Source organism: Anopheles stephensi, chromosome X (assembly GCF_013141755.1).
Source record: "Anopheles stephensi strain Indian chromosome X, UCI_ANSTEP_V1.0, whole genome shotgun sequence".
Taxonomy (NCBI): Eukaryota; Metazoa; Arthropoda; class Insecta; order Diptera; family Culicidae; genus Anopheles; species Anopheles stephensi.
Window position 1 is genome coordinate 871,510 of NC_050201.1, and position 18,268 is coordinate 889,777.

The 18,268-nt window shown below is 46.1% G+C and overlaps 2 protein-coding genes across 26 annotated transcripts in view; one reads left to right on the plus strand and one right to left on the minus strand.

Moving 5' to 3' along the window:
- Positions 1 to 18,268, minus strand: part of LOC118502616 (prolyl 4-hydroxylase subunit alpha-1-like) — an 87,144-nt gene that overhangs the window by 38,051 nt on the left and 30,825 nt on the right. The window lies entirely within an intron of this gene.
- LOC118502505 (disintegrin and metalloproteinase domain-containing protein unc-71) overlaps positions 1 to 18,268 on the plus strand; it is a 100,212-nt gene that overhangs the window by 22,795 nt on the left and 59,149 nt on the right. For 2 of the 24 annotated variants that reach the window (XM_036034854.1, XM_036034845.1), the window contains exon 1: positions 14,178 to 14,621. The exons of 21 other annotated variants lie outside the window; for them this stretch is intronic. The gene's annotated coding sequence lies outside the window, so the exon portion shown is untranslated. Of the gene's footprint in view, positions 1 to 13,231; positions 13,353 to 14,177; positions 14,622 to 18,268 lie in introns of those variants that run through there. One more of the 24 variants, XM_036034825.1, reaches the window with a different exon arrangement.

An 18,268-nucleotide genomic window follows, 5' to 3' on the forward strand; every position in this document is an offset into this window, starting at 1 on the left:
GAATTTACTCCGAAGCAGTGGATAGACCCCGAGCATCTGATTATTCTTTACAAGGTAATGGATTACATTGAACTTTACTAAAGATTTACCCCGAAGTGTGATCCTGATTTACGCCAGCCTTTCAATCTTAATGGAATCGTGCTTATAACGACTTTTAAAACGAATGCATTAATAGTTTGAAAAATAGATTTGCAATCCATGGAAACGTTCCAATCAAACATTGGTGAATTGTACGGTGTCGGAAGATTATACGCAGTGCTATCCAGTGAAACCGAAACCGTACCACATGAATGATTTTTAATCTAAAATGCATAAAGCTTATTTGAAAACCAAAAGCATGAACAACAACAAAAAAGGTTTAATCTTCACCCCACGCATGATCGTTTGATAAGGGAGTGATTGGAGAACAAATTTTCCACCATTTTAACAACGAAAAGCACCTACACTGCAGATAAGCGTAGCAATCGTTTGTTCTTTTTTATTCCTCGCAAAAATAAGCTGCAATATTTCCCTGTTTTAAATAAGGCTTATCACTTAACGCGCACACTTTATCGGGAAATTGTTGCAGGAAGTGGGCCCTGATTGAATGAAGCTATTTGCACCGTTTTGTGCAGGTGGCGGTCCCAGATTGACTTCTACGTACTGTATAATTCTTTCGTGTGAAAATATTTGTTAATTTAGTGTTTTATTATAAGAGGAATCCATAACCCAGAACAGGCGAAAATAAGACGAAAAAAAGATAACCGAGATAGGAGAGCAAAACGTAAAATAATAAATATCCGATTGTCGTATTTTGATTGGCTGCTATTGCGGTAAGTTCGCAAAACATAAATCGATTCGACGAGGGAGCATGCTTACAGGGAGGTGCTTCCGATGTGACAGGGCTAGCGGAGACCCGAGGACAGTGCAGTTCCCACGAACGTGTGGGTATAATAATTGCAATCCGGAACATTCGATTTTCTATTTAATGACAGTGGTATGGTTTTACTGCTTTTTTGTCGTTATGTTTTTTTCGTCTTCCCTCTCTCTCACACACACACTCTCCCTCCCTTTATATCAGAACTCCGTTCATTACAATATGCGTCACTGCACTGTACACTAGTTCAGGATTGCAGTGTTTTACAATTTATTAACCATTCGGTAATGTAATACGCGTTTGATTGGGCTGCTGATATGCGTATATCCGTGTGTGTGTGTGTGTTTGTGCGTGGGGGTGATCGTAGCTATCAGTAATTAAATGATAAAATGTTTTCCTCCGAATGTACGCAACCGGGCGGACACCGTGGTCCGGGGTCCGGTGCATCGTACCGTATAACAAAATAAAGTAAAATATTTTCCTCACATTCTGTTGCATACATTCCGGCGCTTACCTTTGCTGAAGGTGCAGCATAGCACTAGACAAAGGCTCGCGGTGCATGATTAACGTGTGTGTGTGTGTGTTTTTTTATTCTACCCGAATTTGCTCGGTTTCACTTTCGGCGAAAATTGGTTTGGGGAAACAACAACAAAAAATCGCCTTGTTTTGCCTTTCACCGTTGCTCGTGCATACATTCGGACGCTTAACGGTTTGCGGGTAATTGTATGCAAAGCACCGAATGTTACATTTTTCTTCCAAAATCGCCCAAAAAAAGCAATGTACGTCACGTTTTTCTCTCTCTCACACACACACACACACATAGACGGGTGCGCAAATGGGTACAAATATTTGCACTATTTTGCCTTTCTTCAAATGCAAATCGACCACAAACACATGGTGGGCGCGGTGTGTGAGTGTGTGTGTTTTTTTTTCGTATTTCCTATCTGCAATTAGAGCATTACTGCTACACTCGGAACGTTCGATTTAATCAAAAAGAGCGTTCTTTTTTCTACAAGAAGCTTCATTTCTTTTCTTGAAAACCGTTTCTTCTCAAGAGCGTTTTGGTGAAGTAAAAGCGCGTAAAATAGAATGTGTACGTGAGTGTGTGTTTGTGTGTATGAGTGTGAAGCTTAACCAAACGGCAGTAAATACCAAAAAAAATACATCATCATCATCTTCCTCGCCGTCTTCTGCTTCTTGTTCCGCCCATGACAAACATTATCCTTCTTATTCAAATTCACTGGCAACCCTGGCAAGTTTGGAGTGCGCCCCGGGTTTTTGCGATTGGTTATCCTTCAACATCCAAAACCGATCCTCCACCTTCATCCCTTCATGATCCTTCTCTACCTCGAAACATGGGTAGGGTATTTTTCCCGCTTTCATAATGAAATGAGTAAACGAAAAATAAATCACCAAGATCTTTTATGTAGTAAATGTGCAAACAAATCAATATATGAATTAACGTTACCGAACCATCTTTTCTGTCGTCTCTGTCTCGCCATCTTTCGCCGTTTGCGATTTTGCGACCCACCGATTATCGAACAGCACACTATAGGACGCCTACTACTAATACTACCACTCTGAGGGTAAAGACGGTAGAGAAGCGAGGTAGGGGGGGGGGGGGGGTTGAGGGAGCTGGGGCGCGGCGGAAACAGTGTTTCCTCATGTTTTACTTGAACCAACACCCGCCGTGAGTCTGTTCCGTTTGCTTTTTGGGAGTGATTAAATTAGAGAGCAAGCTCGGCTGGCTGGCTGGCAGGAAAAGTGGGTAAAAAAAGAACCAATAGAACCCAACACATACACACACAACAAAAATAATAATCTATATAAACGTTTACTTTTCCCATCGATCGATGGTGGGCCTTCGAAAGGCGACTGGAAACTAAATGAAGAATCCAAATTATAAAAGACAACTCCCAACCGGATGATGATGGCGATGATTGGACTTGAACACTTCGATTTGAACAAAATATATGTAACAAACACAAATACAAAACAACAACAACAACAAAAAGAAATAACGAAATTAAATAAACTCATCCACACACACGCGCGCAAACATATTTCAATCGGTTTGACAATGAACGGTTCACTGAGCCGTACCACTGGCTGATGACCATCAGCTGGCAAAGCAGAATAATTAAATTTTGCACATTGATTTGTAGCGCGTTCGGTCGGTGAGCGCCTCAAGTTAGGCAACCGTACATGTGTTGCTAGTTTTGTAGCGCGGTAAAATAAAATTAAATAACACTTTCCCGCTAAACTGTAGGAGTGAGGTTTTTCGCACGAAAAGCCATCACTTGCCATCGGAAAAATCGTTAAAATGGTGCATGGTTTTAGTGCCATTGTTTAGTGCGATCCAATATTTCGTTGGGAGTTTCTCGGATATCTGCGTTTTTCACATTTAGTCGTCATATCACGCCTCATCTGTTCGTGTGGGTTATCTAAAACGATTTTAGTGGACAGGATATCCGTTAGGAGTCTAGCGAGAATAACAACTCACTCGGACATAGACATACCGCGAGCAGAACCGTTCCGAACGTGGATAAAGCTGTACAAAACGACTACAATTTAGCTCCAGAATTGATCCAACATTGAGCAACAAGTTTCCTCACTTGTAATTCCCTCTTACAGTGCCTTCTACTTATTTGTTGTTGGGATTAAAATCTCTAGAGATCTCGGCCCGAACTTGACCCCGTTGCTGGAGAATTTGGCTCAGGTGCACTTGATGGAGATAAGATGTTCAAGTTGCGCTAATTTGATAGCTTGCAACGTTAGTGTGTTATCTACCATTGAGCTTATCATTGTGACGCGACTTCTCCAATATCCTTACGGACATACATGCATACACCTAATCTCATCTCAGCCTTCAGCAGTTTTGGACTCCGTCCATGCTCTGGAGATTTATGTTCCAAGGTCCAAAGACATAAAGAGGCCCATCACGACTGGTGTTTAGAGTGAAATAAAATCTTAAGACTGCATCTACGCTTGTATCTCAATATCTGTGTTGCTCTCGCTGTTGACATGTGACAAAAGAACATGTATAATTGTTGGACGCCTCCATACGTGCGGTCACCCACAACCAGAGGTAGCGCATCGTTTACTCCATGCTTTGATAAGCTTCCGCTAAATAGCAGAGCCTCTACCTAATGATATGTAGTGTAATTAGCGTTTGTCAGGAACTGGATTAACTTATAGCAGATAATCTCCAAAGCTTTCCACCTTCGAGTCACGACGAATGGATTGCTCCGATTAATGTGCTCTGTATTTATTCCGAAGTTGACGCCATATTTACATCTGCCTTAACTCCAGATTTCCCATTACAGCATAGAATTATAGCAGATGATCCGCAAAGTTCACACCTCCGAATCTCGAATCGTCCTCTTTAATGCCACGCTTGAAAAGGGAAACAGGCTTGGGCCCGGTACTAGGGACGACTCTGAGAATTTTTCATCCACCAGCACCGTGCCACACGTGACGCTGGTCCAATATCACAACATGGCCTTGATTTTAAAACCACCCCTTTTGATGTCGCATAGTTTCGCCCGGGACTTCATCTGTGGCTTTAAAATTAATGTATTTCTCCCTTTCTCTCTCTCTCTCTTTCTCCATAATTTTCCGTACGGTTGACTCCCGGAAAGCATCTGTAATAGTTTCCAGCAAGCACAGTTGACAAACAGACCGACGAAAACTTCAAAGCTGCTGCATTTGCGAATCGTTTTAAAACAATAAATTTGGGACACCGGTGCTACTGCTGGGGGTGCTGCTGTGCGGTGTACAAAATAATTCCCCTGAAATCTCTTCCCTTTCGCCCAAAACCCAGATTTGCCACCGTAATGCGTTGGTGTACGATTACATTGCGCAAAACTGAATAGTACATTTTATACTGCGTGCTGGCAAATATGAGACAACTTGGGTGGGCCAGGACAGCAGGCATTAGGTGACGGTTTTTTTTTTGGGCTATTAAAACAAAAACCACGGTTTGTCATAAAACAATTGCGAGAAAACATCCAACAAGTTACCTGATGCGTGGGCGACCGAGCGGTGATGAAAATTGTATGATTAAATTTCTATTTACGCTCGATGTAAAATGTGCATTCAGCACCGCTGACCACCCGTGCCAACCCATCACCCGGGAGTGCCGGGGAGGGCACGGAACCGCTAACGGGCTGGGGGCTCCAGTTTCGAATTCGCGAATCGCCGGTGTCCACCCGGGTCCGTGTGCAGCAACAAATCCTTTAAACTCCATTGCATAGATACATGAAATAACGATAATTTCGCCCTAGTCTCGACCGTGCACCACATGCAAATTGGTGCTTATCTTCACCACGAAACGAAATGGTGGCTGTGTGTGGGTGTGCATTGTGCGTGTGCCAGGGAGTTGTCGGGGATGGACATAAAATTTGAGGTTGCAGTTGTGTGTCCCCGGAATCGGAAGGTACAGTCAGCAGCAAAAAAAAACCGAAAAATCCCAGGGCTGCAACACCGTTGACTTCTCGGTTGATGTGGATAGTTGCGATGGGATGGTTAATGCTCCACATCAGCTCGGGTGAATTGTGACCATAGGAAAAACTCGGCTGACCACAGCTTACAAATCGTCTGTTCAGCGCGCGAGAGACAGACCAAAAAAAAGCACACAGCCAAAGCGGGAACCTCGGAAGAACCGAAAAAACGCAACGCTCGATAGGGAGGAACAAAAAACGCAATTCCTGGCTCCAAAGTGTGTAAGTGACAGTAAGGGGAGGATGGCGAAGTAAGAAGGGCGGAAGACGAAAACAAAAACAACAACAACAAAGAGCACAAAGCCATAAAGCCACTACCGGTTGCTTGCTGCGCGTGTTTAGTTCCTGGTATACTTGCATTTTCCCTTTTTTTTGTTTCGTGTTGTTGTTGCGTCGTTTGCGTTTTGTGTTCTTTCTCGCTTTGTTTTGAAAACTAATGTCCACATTTTTTTGCCCATTTTTCTCGTTCCTTACGCCTGTCAGGGCCCTGACCCACCCCACCCAAACCACCCACCACCATCAACCCTGGCAACCATAGCAAACGCAGCAGGGAATATGTCCGATAGCTCTGCGCGCACTCCCCATCCCTTCCGCGCCCTACTTTGCATAACCGCACCCATGACAGCGTCCTGTCAATCGTCATAAACAAACTGCCGCTCGCGCCAGGAATGCCGCCTGCCGACCCATACACACCATTTGCGCCGTGTGCGGTATATATCACGGCCGGGTTCGGGTTATTCAATCTACCCAACCCCAGCTGGAAAGGCTTTCGAAAGGTGCATTTTAGTTCTCGATCGACCTCCACGCTTCTCTGCGAACAGCGCGCGCCCTCTGTTCCAACCCCGCTTTGGTTACAGTCGACTCTCAGTCAGTTTTTTCCTTTGCTGTTGTTGTTTTTTGAAGCCTTCCCATCCCCACGAATTCTTCTCACAATTGGAATTTATCTACAGGGTGTCAGAGATTTTAAGCGTGTGCGTTGTGGCGCTACCCAGCGTTTAATCGGTGCAGTATTAGTTTCACATTTCCGTGACTTGGTTTGCCGATGACTGGCTGCTTTTCCGTTGGCAGGAGGCTAACGCTCTGTGACAGCTGGTGATGAATTGAGGGTACTGTTGATTTTGTGTTTGTGCTTTCATTTCGTGATGGGAAGCCAGTCGGTAAACGAAAGCAACAGGCCGAAATGCGGCTGAATAGGAGTTTGTTGCATTAGCGGATTGCATACATTTAGGGGCGCTTTAAGAATTTGCTTGCTTTTAGTTTTCTGGTGTAATTTTTTTTCAGATGTCGAGACAAGATTTGAAGTAGTTGTGAGTGCTCCTCAAACGTAGCATTTCTTTTAAATTGTTACATATTTCCAGGCGCTTAAAAACCCAATACTGGTTACAGTGGCAAACACTCAACGACGGAATGAAAAACAGCTACCACAAATTGCCTAACATTATGCAATCCGCATTACAATTTTATCTCCCTCGCTCTCTCTCTCGTGCGCAGGCCAAATCCGTAAACAAAATTCAACTACACCACACGCTGTTGCACTATGAAAATAAACATTGTCACTAGGGAATTTTTCTTCAGCCCCGTATATTGGAGATATCTTTAGGGACGCAAGTGTGTCAATCGTTACCACTTCAAACGCATGTCAAAACATGACTGATTGTGTGCGTTTTTTTTGTGTGCTACTTCGTTTGGTCCTTCTCCACCAGCGGGTACAAGACAAACACTAGTAGGCTAGGCATCCACACTTGGCACGAATGTAAACATGCTTTTGAGGTGGCTAAAGCGAGCCCAACACCTTTTCGAGTGTCTACTGACAAAAATGGAAACTACAAGACACTGTAGGAAAAAATAGGGTCTTTAAAGCTTACGGTTGAGAGGTTGTTTAAAGTACCATGAAATTGTATGGCAAAAGTCGTCCTCCACCATCTCTGCTGCAATTTGGTCGCCTGAGACACTGAATTTCGATTAATCACGTACTATTCCAATTGCTCTCTATATCTCGCACCCTATTCCTCTATTGGAAGAATATTGATGACTTTATTTGCCTGCTTGTCGCATACATATATATCTATATACACATCGCTCGCTTGTCGCCTTTCGTCGCCTGGCATCGAACATTCCGAATATCGGCGGTACACAAATCTAAGCAAACTAACACCCTATATGTCAAGATCTTCATGGGTACGGTGCGAGATATATGTGGGTGAGAGCTGTGTGCCCGTTCTATGATGGAGCGGTAATCTAATCAACGTAAAATCAAATTCAAACTTTTCTTCAGCCGTCGCCCTCCCCACGACCAGTTCCCCCTTGCCAGTCCCACTGACAGCTTCCTGTCATGTCGTTCGCCTTCTTTGTAAGCAAGACAAACTTCTTCTTCGCTCGGGTTCGTTTTCTTACGATGACTACGGCTGTATTATGACGGGTCTTGCGTGTATTTTTCTTTCCAAAGTGAAGCGAAGGAAAAAAAAAGCAGCTCTCCAATATTTCCATCACTGACCACTGCCTTAGACCTTCATACGTCATCTTCGAACGTAGCGACGAACCGACGAACACACACACACATTAGAGCACTAAACTCGGAAAGAAAACGAAATATGCTCTCGTGTCTCGAAACAGGAAATAGGAAAAGCAAACAAATTGTGCTTCGATGCTTCGAAATCAGTGTGATGTGAAGTAGGATGGGAAGATGAGTGTGTGTGTATGTGTGTGGGTGTGGATGAAGCACATCGACGATGGAGACGCGAATTTCGTATCGAAAACCTCGGTGGCGTGAAAGATGCTGGAGCATGATAAACTTACTAGCTGGATAAATATTTTAATGGTTTTGCACGACTGATCCATGTGCGGGGAGAAGTAGATGTTGTCTGCCTCAGCTATTGATGTTTCATAAATGTTGTAATTTTTATCTGCTCGCAGCAAACCAATGTGTAGCAATGTCTGAGATGACAGCATTGGGTATCCAGCTAAACGATGTAGTTTTTCTTCTCCTGAGGACTCCATCCCTCAAATCTATGAAACTAGAAGCAGTACAAACTGCCTCGAGGTCTTGTTGAACAAAGACTCTAGAGTCCAGAAAAAATAAGTAAGAAGAGCTATAAAACCATTATTCGGAAAGGTAGTTCAGTAATGCGAATAGCTAAACCCTCTCGCACGAAAGCTCTCTACCAGACATACTTAACCAGAATGTACGAACTCGGCTTCGATAAAAAGTGGCTAAAAGTTATGCAATACGCAAAGAAGGCACAATCTGCTTTACCGTATCGCACAGGACTCGTCCAGGATGATAGGTACTGGCAGGTGCATTGAGCCCATTACGCCCGTGTCCAGCTGGCCGAGTTCTAATGTTTTTACTGCATCCAATTTTATTTGAAAACGGTTTTACCGCTGTCCACGCTGTCCAACCTGTGCTGCCGTGAACCGTACAACCCGTGGTGTGTAAGGTCTAAGCCAATTGAATCCACTCAGCCTATCTGCCCAATCAGAGTCAAACAAGTGGTCCGTCCGTATATATGTACGCGCTTTCAATCGCCTGCTCGTTCGCTCTCTCGCTCTCTCCGTCTTGCTCTCACTTGCTCGGTTCATGCTTGATAACTCTCTCTGTCTCTCACGCACATACACACACACACCCATCTATCGTACAATCAATAGTTCACTAATCTGCAACTAATCCACTTATCAACTAAAACACAGCAACCCAAGCAACCTAGACCGACGCATTCTGCGTTGTTGCGAACCGTATACACCGTTGGGGTTTGGTTTACATTGGACACGGGAAACACCGTGGCCGTCCGGTCCGGCTCTGTTCACAACTGTGATCCAACTAGACATGAATTGACACCCGAAATCGCACGAACGGCGCACAACTTCCGTCCGTACGGGTTATTGTTTTACAGGCACAACTCTCCAGCTCCAAAACCAAAGTTGGGACCTTGCGAAACTGGCCTGCCCAAAGGATACGGCCAATCAAAGACAGAGCAAGGGAATGGGGTTAGGGCGCCCTTACTAATCCCAGGCTCGCGCCGTAGCCGTACAGCACAGGAAAGCTCATTAGTATTCTTGTTTTTCAGCGGGTGTAGTAATTCTGTGATGTGATTTCGCTACCAGAGAGCTACCTCCCCGTCTACTGGGGATACTGAGGAACGATTCTGGAGGCATCCGCACAACAAAGCATACATCAAATTAGGGACTTCCAACCCAGCTCTACTTCTTCAATTCTTCGGGATACAAAATCGCAGTCCAAGGACTGGGGCGAGTTTCCGACCTCAGAGCACATACTGATAATCAATCATCGTCTGTCATGGATTATCGTTTCTCTCCACACACACACACAACCAAAAGACGAGCAAAAAAAAGCAAACCCTTCCTGCATACGGCTGGGTGGTTGTATTTTTCTTAACACATGTTCCGGTTGCCCTTCTTTTTTGGTTCGTGTGCAAAAAAAGCCCCCCTAACCCCCACACCAGTCTCAACAGTAACATGTAGAGTTCATTCGATTCAGGTGTTCATATCTTCCGGATCGCAAGAAACACGTCAAAATCAAATAAAGACACTCGGGAAGCCACCACCAACGCTGCAGCGGCATGTTTGCCAAGCACGGTGAACTACGTGACAGCCGAAGACGCATTCAACCGTGTGAACGTTTGGCTCTTGTATGTCTGTGTGGCAAAAGGACGAAGAAGAAAGCGAGGCACATGCAAGACAGGCGAGGGTATACACCACCACGCTTGAGGGTACATTTCTGTTACGGCAGAAAGGGCTTATCGAATCTAGTGGATGGGTCGGTCTCCCGGTTTCCCTCCAAAGACTCGCTACGAGAGCAGCACTGCTCGGCCCAGTTCGTCCATTTCCGTTCACTCGGCATGGTTTGCTTCTTCTGGAGCGCCAAACCGAAACCGAATCAGCATCAGCAAAAAGAGAAGACGAAAAGAAGGATGAGAAGGAACAAAAAAACGCAGCCGAAATTGCAAACAATTCAGCAATCGCTCCGGTGTGTAGTTTATTGGTGTATATATATTGCCGCGATCTGTTCCTCATTTGCGAGTTGGCGAATTCCCGGGTCTTACAGAAGCCGAATTCGATTCGGGAGAGATAACGAGCCCTGAAACAGACATCGTTCAACACAACACACGGTTGGGTTTTCTCACAGATTTTCCAGCAAAAGGGCTCCGGGTACTCCAGCAAACCGTACCACCGTCCCTCCCGGCGTTGGAGATTTCCCGTGCGCACACAAACAGGCACACACAAACGCGCGCGCGGACACACACATACGCACACACGGTGGAGAAGCGCTTGCGCCCTTCATATTTTCACCCAAACAGCGTACACTAGAACTCTAGGCTGGCAGAAAGGGCGCGCTAGCAACAAAAACCCCAGCAACAGCAACAACCACAACAACACCAACCCAAACGGCAACAGCACATACGCATACAGTGAAAGAATGCCCGAACGAACGAAGGGCACGAACGCTCACCGCGCGCGCTCTCGAGTCCGCTGCCGCCGGTGTGTGCGTGCCGCTTTGCCTACCTTTCAGGCGCAATTTTCGCTAAATGCCGCCGTCGCCGCTTTACCGTCGGGCGAAAGTTGCCGAAAAAGTGTGTAGTGAACGGTGGCTAGGGTAAGGGCACGGTTGGCTCGGGGAAGAACCCGAGAGACAGACGAGCAAAGCTTAATCACAACTTCGGCAGTGAATCTCTCCCAAGATTCCGAGGTTCGCTGTTGCTGTCTCGTTCGCTGACCGCCCTATACAGAAAAGGCGCAGCTTCCTCACAAACACGGTTCGGGGAACGTGTGCCACACGCACTTAACGCGCGTTCCGTAAGCGTTCGATAGCGTCGGATCCCTAAGAGAGGCGAAAACAAAAATCTAAAAACAGGAAAAAAGCTTTTGAAACTTCAAACTGTTCGGATCGGTGAGGTTGGCTCAGGAGTCAGTCCGTAGTTGGCAGGGTGCGACATTTGCCGACCAAGCGGAATATCTAACCGTCCTGTGAAGGTGACAGCATGTGTCTGTCTGTATGTGTGTGTGTGTGGGGGATCGAGTTTTTTTGTGTTTTTGGTTAGATGCTACGCTCGTCTAATCGGGTAGAGTTGTGTGACGGCGGCGCCCTCTGTGAGTTTTTCTTCGGTATTTTGTTCCGAATGTACTAGCCCACTAGTGGGAGTGGGATGCACGAGAGAGCGAGAAAAATAGAGCGAAGGAGTGAGAGAAAAGGAGAGAGAGGAGCGGAGGGCTGGAAGGTTTGCCATACACCATATATTTGTGCACGTTGTTCGTGCTCTGCTTCGAATGTGTTGCTTCTGTTCGTTTCGCTGTGTATAATGCCGTTTGTATGTGCGTGTGTGTATGTGTTAGTAGGTGAAACTTTGGGATAAGAATCGCCGGAAGGGCGGCCGAGGACAGCGTTCGGTGTGCGTTCGGATTGATGGAAATTCTTGAAAACTTAAGATTCCCGATGATCCTCCAACGTGGAAAACCGATATCAAGCGTGCAAGGGTGGTTTTTGCAGTGCATACATTTAGGCGTGAAAGTGAAACCTCCACACGATCATCCGGTTTAAAACTGTCGTTCGGAGCGTTAAACGTACGCGCTGCGACACTTGTACACTCGAACGAGCTAATGAACACTTCCGACGTTCGATAAAGTCTTGCGATACGGTGACAAACAGAGCTTAAGGTTTGCCTCTCGTTACGGGAGTTTGAAACAATGCTCCACGTAACGTAACCAGGTGGAGGCGATGCTGATTAGGTGCGTACGGCACGCGGTACATTTACCATAATCCGAATCGATAATGGAACAATGATAAGCCTTTTGATAAGGGAGCGAACTTGCGGAGAGGCTTCCTACGGTTGTGTGGAGCTTTGGGAACGTTTTTGCCCACCGTGAAAAGCTCGGACTCGGACATGATCCTAGGGAGATCCGTTTTGCACCAGGCCGTGAATTTGTATCACAACTCAGTCACGGGGTTCACAACTTCAGTTCTAGCAGCAATCGTATCAGAAACAGTTTTGATGACTAAAGTTTGAAATTTGATGAGGCGAACAAAAAATTATTTACAAAGTTTGGTTATGATGGCCGTGTTGCCAAACCAATTGCTAGATGCCATTACTAATACTTCTACTACTACTACTACTACTACTACTACTACTAGTACTGCTACTACTACTGTACTTGGAGACATTGTCAGAGGCTTGTGGACATGAATTGCTTGAAAAGTAACATTTTGTTTGTTTGACACTATCGGGCTCTGTTTGATAGCTTCCAACAACGTCAAGTTTGTATGTTGAGCTTTCATTCTACTTTCACTCGCTCGCTCTCGCTCTCTCACTTTCGCTCTCTCACTCTCGCTCGCGGTCGCGCACTCAGATAAACAATTAGAAACACTAGTCCACCGGCAGGAACGGGACGCGTATAGCAAGGACCGAAGTTCCGTTTCGATCGTACAGAGCGCCCAAGAGCGAGAGTGACCGATACCGGAACGGTAAGCTGTAAGCGAGACAGCAAGAATGCAAAAATCCTGGGAAATCGCAAAACCCGAGAGCATCCCTAGCACAACACAACGCAGATGAATCGTAGCCGAATCGGAAAATCCGTATCCACACCTGAAAGCCAAAGCGCGTCAGAAGAAAAGCTCTCCGGCTTTTCGGGCCCTCGCTCGCTCGGTTTGCAGAAATGAGCGTGGCGCAAGGGATTGCTGGCGTGCGTACGTACAACGCCACCACTACAAAGCCTCAGTCACTCACACACAGCCTCGCACTGAAGAGTACGTGAGTTGCGTGGCAGAGAAGTGAAACTGGCGGACCAGCGGCTATAGGGTATAGGGAGAGGCGAAGGGATACACACTGCCGAAGTCGTTCGTAACGCGGACGCGAGCGAGTGTACGGAGCACACTGGGCCAGCCTCCTTGTTCAGGTGCTGCTCAGCAAGATGTGAACCAGTTTCGGTTGTGCTTTCGTGAGTGTTGAACACAAAATTTTCGGAACTACCACTAGATGGTCGAGGTGCGGTAATACACTAAACTGTACTACTATCAGCCATCCGCCCAAGACTGTCAGGTTTCTTGGCTGGCTGCAGCGGAGCACTCCAACAGCCAGTAGAGTTACAGTTGAGAGTTCCCGTTGTGAAGCGTGGCAGTGACACACTGTGTGCGAAGTTGACGCGTTGTTCGCGATTACCGATGTTTTACGCTCGTATGCGAACAACTTTTCAGTGACTTAAATAGATAGGCAGGAAAGGTTGAATGATGTGGTTAACTGGCAAAGTGATAGCTTGATGAACGGGTAGTAGCGTGTGGTTTTGGAGCACACTTTTCGACTCTCGAATCGACAGTGATTGTCGCATCCAAACGGGCCTACTTATCGGCAACTACTGGCCTGATATACTACCCGGGCAATATAGTGAGCTGCTGGTGTTGTGAACCATTTGACCTTATCAAAATTTGTACCAGGAAGCAGTGGGCTGTTGTTCTCACAAGTTAAGACAGTGCTAATGATTGCCTGCCTGCAGTCAAGATTTCAAGCGGGTGCCAGGAACGGAACATTGGTGATTAATAGTATTAGTCCTCCCACGACTAACCCCTCATTCTGTACCGTGAGGCATGTGTGTTTGCTCATCTTGCAAGACTCGACTTGAAAATTTACATTTCGCCCTAGGGAGCTCCTAGTCGTTCTCCACCGACTCCATACCTAGAACATTGAGGTACAGGCGAACCTTAACCATATGGTGCCCTGAGGTTTACAATTCGCAGACACCAGACCATAGCCCAGATTCGTGTACAAACGTTGTGAAATATCGGTCGCTTTAAGTCGCTCTTTCTTCGTTCGCAGGTTTACCTCTAGGTCTAGATTATAGATCGGTTAATGAGTTTGACAAGTGGCGAAACAATAATCGGTGCGGTGTGAACTTAGAGCATTCGATTCTTTTTTCGGTTTTTTTTCGGTTTGTAATTTTCACTCTCCACTCGGCTGTGCTTTAGAAACATTTGTGTCCAGTGTCGGTGTGCTTGCGTGTGTGCGAACGCGTGTGTTTGATTGTGTGCTGTGGTGCATCAAGTGAATGTAAGGGCGCGCGTGAAACCTCACTAAAGGACGCCACAACGATCAACTAATGCGTGTGCAGGACTATTAGTGTGTGTGGCCAGTGCCAACAATCAACTAAATGAGTATTTAAGCATAAAGAAAAATATTAATACAAGCCTGAAACAGTCCCCGAAAAGAAAGACTTCTACGCTCAAATGTTGCACACGCTCACCATTCAAACAGTGGCCGATCGTAAGTACCATCTTCCATCTAGCCCTATTGCTTTAGCACATCTCTACTCTAGCTGATACCTTAAAGCTCTACTTGGTGGGACAAACATGTAATTGATGATCTTAGACATCTCTGGAAATGTTGGATACCTCCGAAGCTGATTGAAATCAGCTCATCCAGTAGAATCTTTATGTTGGGAATGGGAATAGGTAGTCCCACGAGCTACCAATATGCCACAAAATGCTATCGCAGTTGAGCGATTTTGACATTATATTTAAAATGTATATGTATATATAAAGCTAGCTGAAGTTAGACATCACCGACAGTACCTCCAATAAAAGTAAAGGAACACAAAATATTCGCTGCACAAGAATCAACGATAACTCTCTCCAGCTGCGCTCGAGAAAAAGCAGCTATGTTGGAGGAATAATTTATCGTAAAACTTTTTCCCTACCCTACGACCTCCCTTCCCTTTCACCAGTCACTCTACCACCAGTCTATTATAACTTGATGCGGTGTTTGAGGGTAAGACGAAAGGACGAACCCACACACACAAGCAGCACACACACAAACACAGACAAAAAAAATTCTCAAACTACCCATTTTTGTTCGCAATACCTTGTGCACCGTTCTTTGCTGTGTGTGAGAAGCATGTACTTTTTTTTTGCTTTCTTTAGTCCTCTTGCTCCTCTTTCTATATCTATCTAGCGAACGAACTTGTGCACAGTCTTGGGAACCAATCTTCCTTCAGGTTCCCCTTGCCCTATTCATTCGCTCATTCACTCACATTGCTCTTGGCTGGTCTGGGTGGCCTTTATGTACCTATGGAAGCTTTACCACTGCCAGAATAGCCATTCATGCGTTAACGTTCATCACACACCAGTGAAAGTTCGGACGGGATTTGAACCTTTGACCGTGCAGCAGCGAACAAAGGCAGCAGCAGCAGCAAGAAGAAGCCAGCCAGCTAGCAATCCAAACCGATTGTCCAGCAGCAGCAGCAGCAGCATCAGTAGCGCCAGTCGCCTGCTGCCGGGAGAAGACAAACGTCACGTAATATCCCGAGCGTTTTCAAAATGAAGTGCTGCTACGGACAGGCTGATTTGACAGGAATGGGCCTTGGGTAATGGTAATGGTGCCACGGTGGGTTACTGGGTGGGTGGGTTACTTCGCCGACCGGAGCCGCCGCAGGGTTCGCGGGGGTTTCGCCGATGTTCTGACATTTATCGGCTACATCATGTCTTGCACGAACCTCCGTTATGTGAATGGGAATCAAACACGTTCAGATAGTTGACTTTTCCAACACTTTGATCCCGGGTCTCTCAGACCACCCTCCCCATCAATACAACACCGCACACAAAACGCTAATGCAAGATGATGGCCGAAGAAACCGTATGTGTGTGTGTGTGTGTGTGTGTGTGTGAGTGTGTGCTCGAAAGAGGGTGGTGGTCCCACTCTATATTTGGATTCCTTTGGTTAATAGCTCGTAAGCTTACGACAGCTACGGGTGTGAGCGCCGAGATGAAATATGGCCTTCAAAGCGAGAGATTCCCAAGCCCTGTAGAAGAAAGCCTTCGATTAGCCGTTGGAGGAATGACATTCATATTCAGAACATTTACATCACCTTCACTGCCTTCTCCTGCAGCTGCACCGCATGTACCGCACTTTCTCGCCATACAGTCACACATGTACGGCAAAACCTATCCTTGCTGTAGCTACCGGTTCGGTAGGAAAGCCAGAGTTGTTATGCAAGAAGGCTCAGATCTCCCTCGAGAGTCTCACAAGTGTTCATCTGATGGCAAGGATCCGTAACCTAGTAGATTTGATTGTTGTTATGACTGCTGTGGTTGAACGGAACGGAGCACACTGCCAAGAGTGAGATACAGCGAACCGGGGTGTGCAAATAGGAAGAAAAAAAAACACAGGATGAAGAAGCAAAAGATGAGCGAGGCTGAAACGTAACGCTAGAATCCGGGTAAACGAGTGAGATGATTCTTTTGATTTGCTGCTGACAAGCGTACTGCTGCTGATGCCGCTGCTGCTGCTGCTGCCTTTGGTGAAGGAGGCAGTAGGCAAGCCTCGGCTGTCTACTTCATTCGCCGTCCCTGCTTTGGGACACAGGCAGCGTTCGCACAGATAAAGATAGTTTCGCTTCGCGATGCGCTTCACCGGATTTTGTCGCACGAGAATTGTCAAACTGTGTGGCTAAACGAAAAGGGGCGGCTAGGGGCGGCATCGTCGTCGGAGGACGCTTTTTACGCTACTGCAAGCTTTACTCATCATCTCAATTCAATTCACTTGCTTTCTGCTTCGTCTTCGTGGCTCGTGTGCACCTTGAAGCCTTGGTGCCCGGCCATCTTCGCGCCCTGACCTGTGGATTCGGGCGGCGCGGGCAAAACTTTAAACTGTTGCGGGCACACAATTGCGCTTATCTCGTTTAGTTGAAGATGCTTCATATTTCGCACCGTCTTGCTTGTAAGCGGGTTCGAATGCGGACTGCCGGACCCCGGCTGAACATTGTTTAAATGCAGTCCTTGATGCAAAATGAAACTCATTAAATATTTGATCGGTTCATCAAACTGACGACACGCCCCATTCCCCGGTTGCAGAAAAAGAATCTCATGAACGCATATTTTATACTTCAGTCTCGCTTTCTGCACCGGCGATACCTTCGTCAACTTCATCAGCAGCAGCATCAGCACCAACCTCAAAAACCATCGCATCACACACAACACTGCTTGCTGCCATTATTAGTGTCTTGTCTTATCACCATGGAGTCGATTTCCCATAGCTCTTGGCGAGTGTCGCCGTGTGTAGAGCTGTGTGTCTAGAGCGTCACCGACACCGGTTACCTTTTGTGCGAATGTCACTCTAGAGGATGCAGTGGTGTTCCATTTAAATCGGAACAACACTCGCACAAAAAAAAATATACACACACCGAGGCAACACACTTCTAGCTCGAAATCACAATCTGGCAATGGAGATTTGCAAACGACAAAGTCTCGCTTTTTCAGCGGACGGCCGCCTGGCCGGACGGACGTATAGATGGTGGTGTGCGGTGGTTCTTTGTGTTCCTCTAATGGCATGACAACTCGCCACTATGGATCCCTTCGCATGAAAGCAATTAGTATGGGGTTGGGTTCTATTTTCCTACTGCCGTGCATACGGTACACGGCTCGCTGTCTCGGTATATTCACATTTTTTGTTGCCGTTGCTGCTGTTGCCTTACTTTGATTATGATGCAAACAAAAGCGCTTCTTGTGCAATTGATAGCAATTGATTGGAGACATACGTAGAGAGAGAAAGCTAACGACAGACATTCCATCTGGTCGCAATTTATTCTTCGTAACGTGGCGGTTCAGTTCAGAGAATTATTAGCATTACCTGATGCGGTTTGAGTGACGTTAAACATCAGCGGACGACCAACTTCTGGAAAACTAGCTGCAAATATGGGCATCGTTGAGTAAAAACCGTGAGTACCTGTGAGTGTGTAAGAGTGGGTCTACTGGAAGTTTAGTCCGCAGTGCTGGCAAACTTGTAAATACGTAGAAAAAAAACGAATGTAATTTAGCTGTACGAGTTGCATTACTTTGTGCCTCGGCTTGGGAAACCTTCCGTAACAATCACCCCAATCTTACATGGAAAATGATTAGCGAAAAACTTGCATAAAG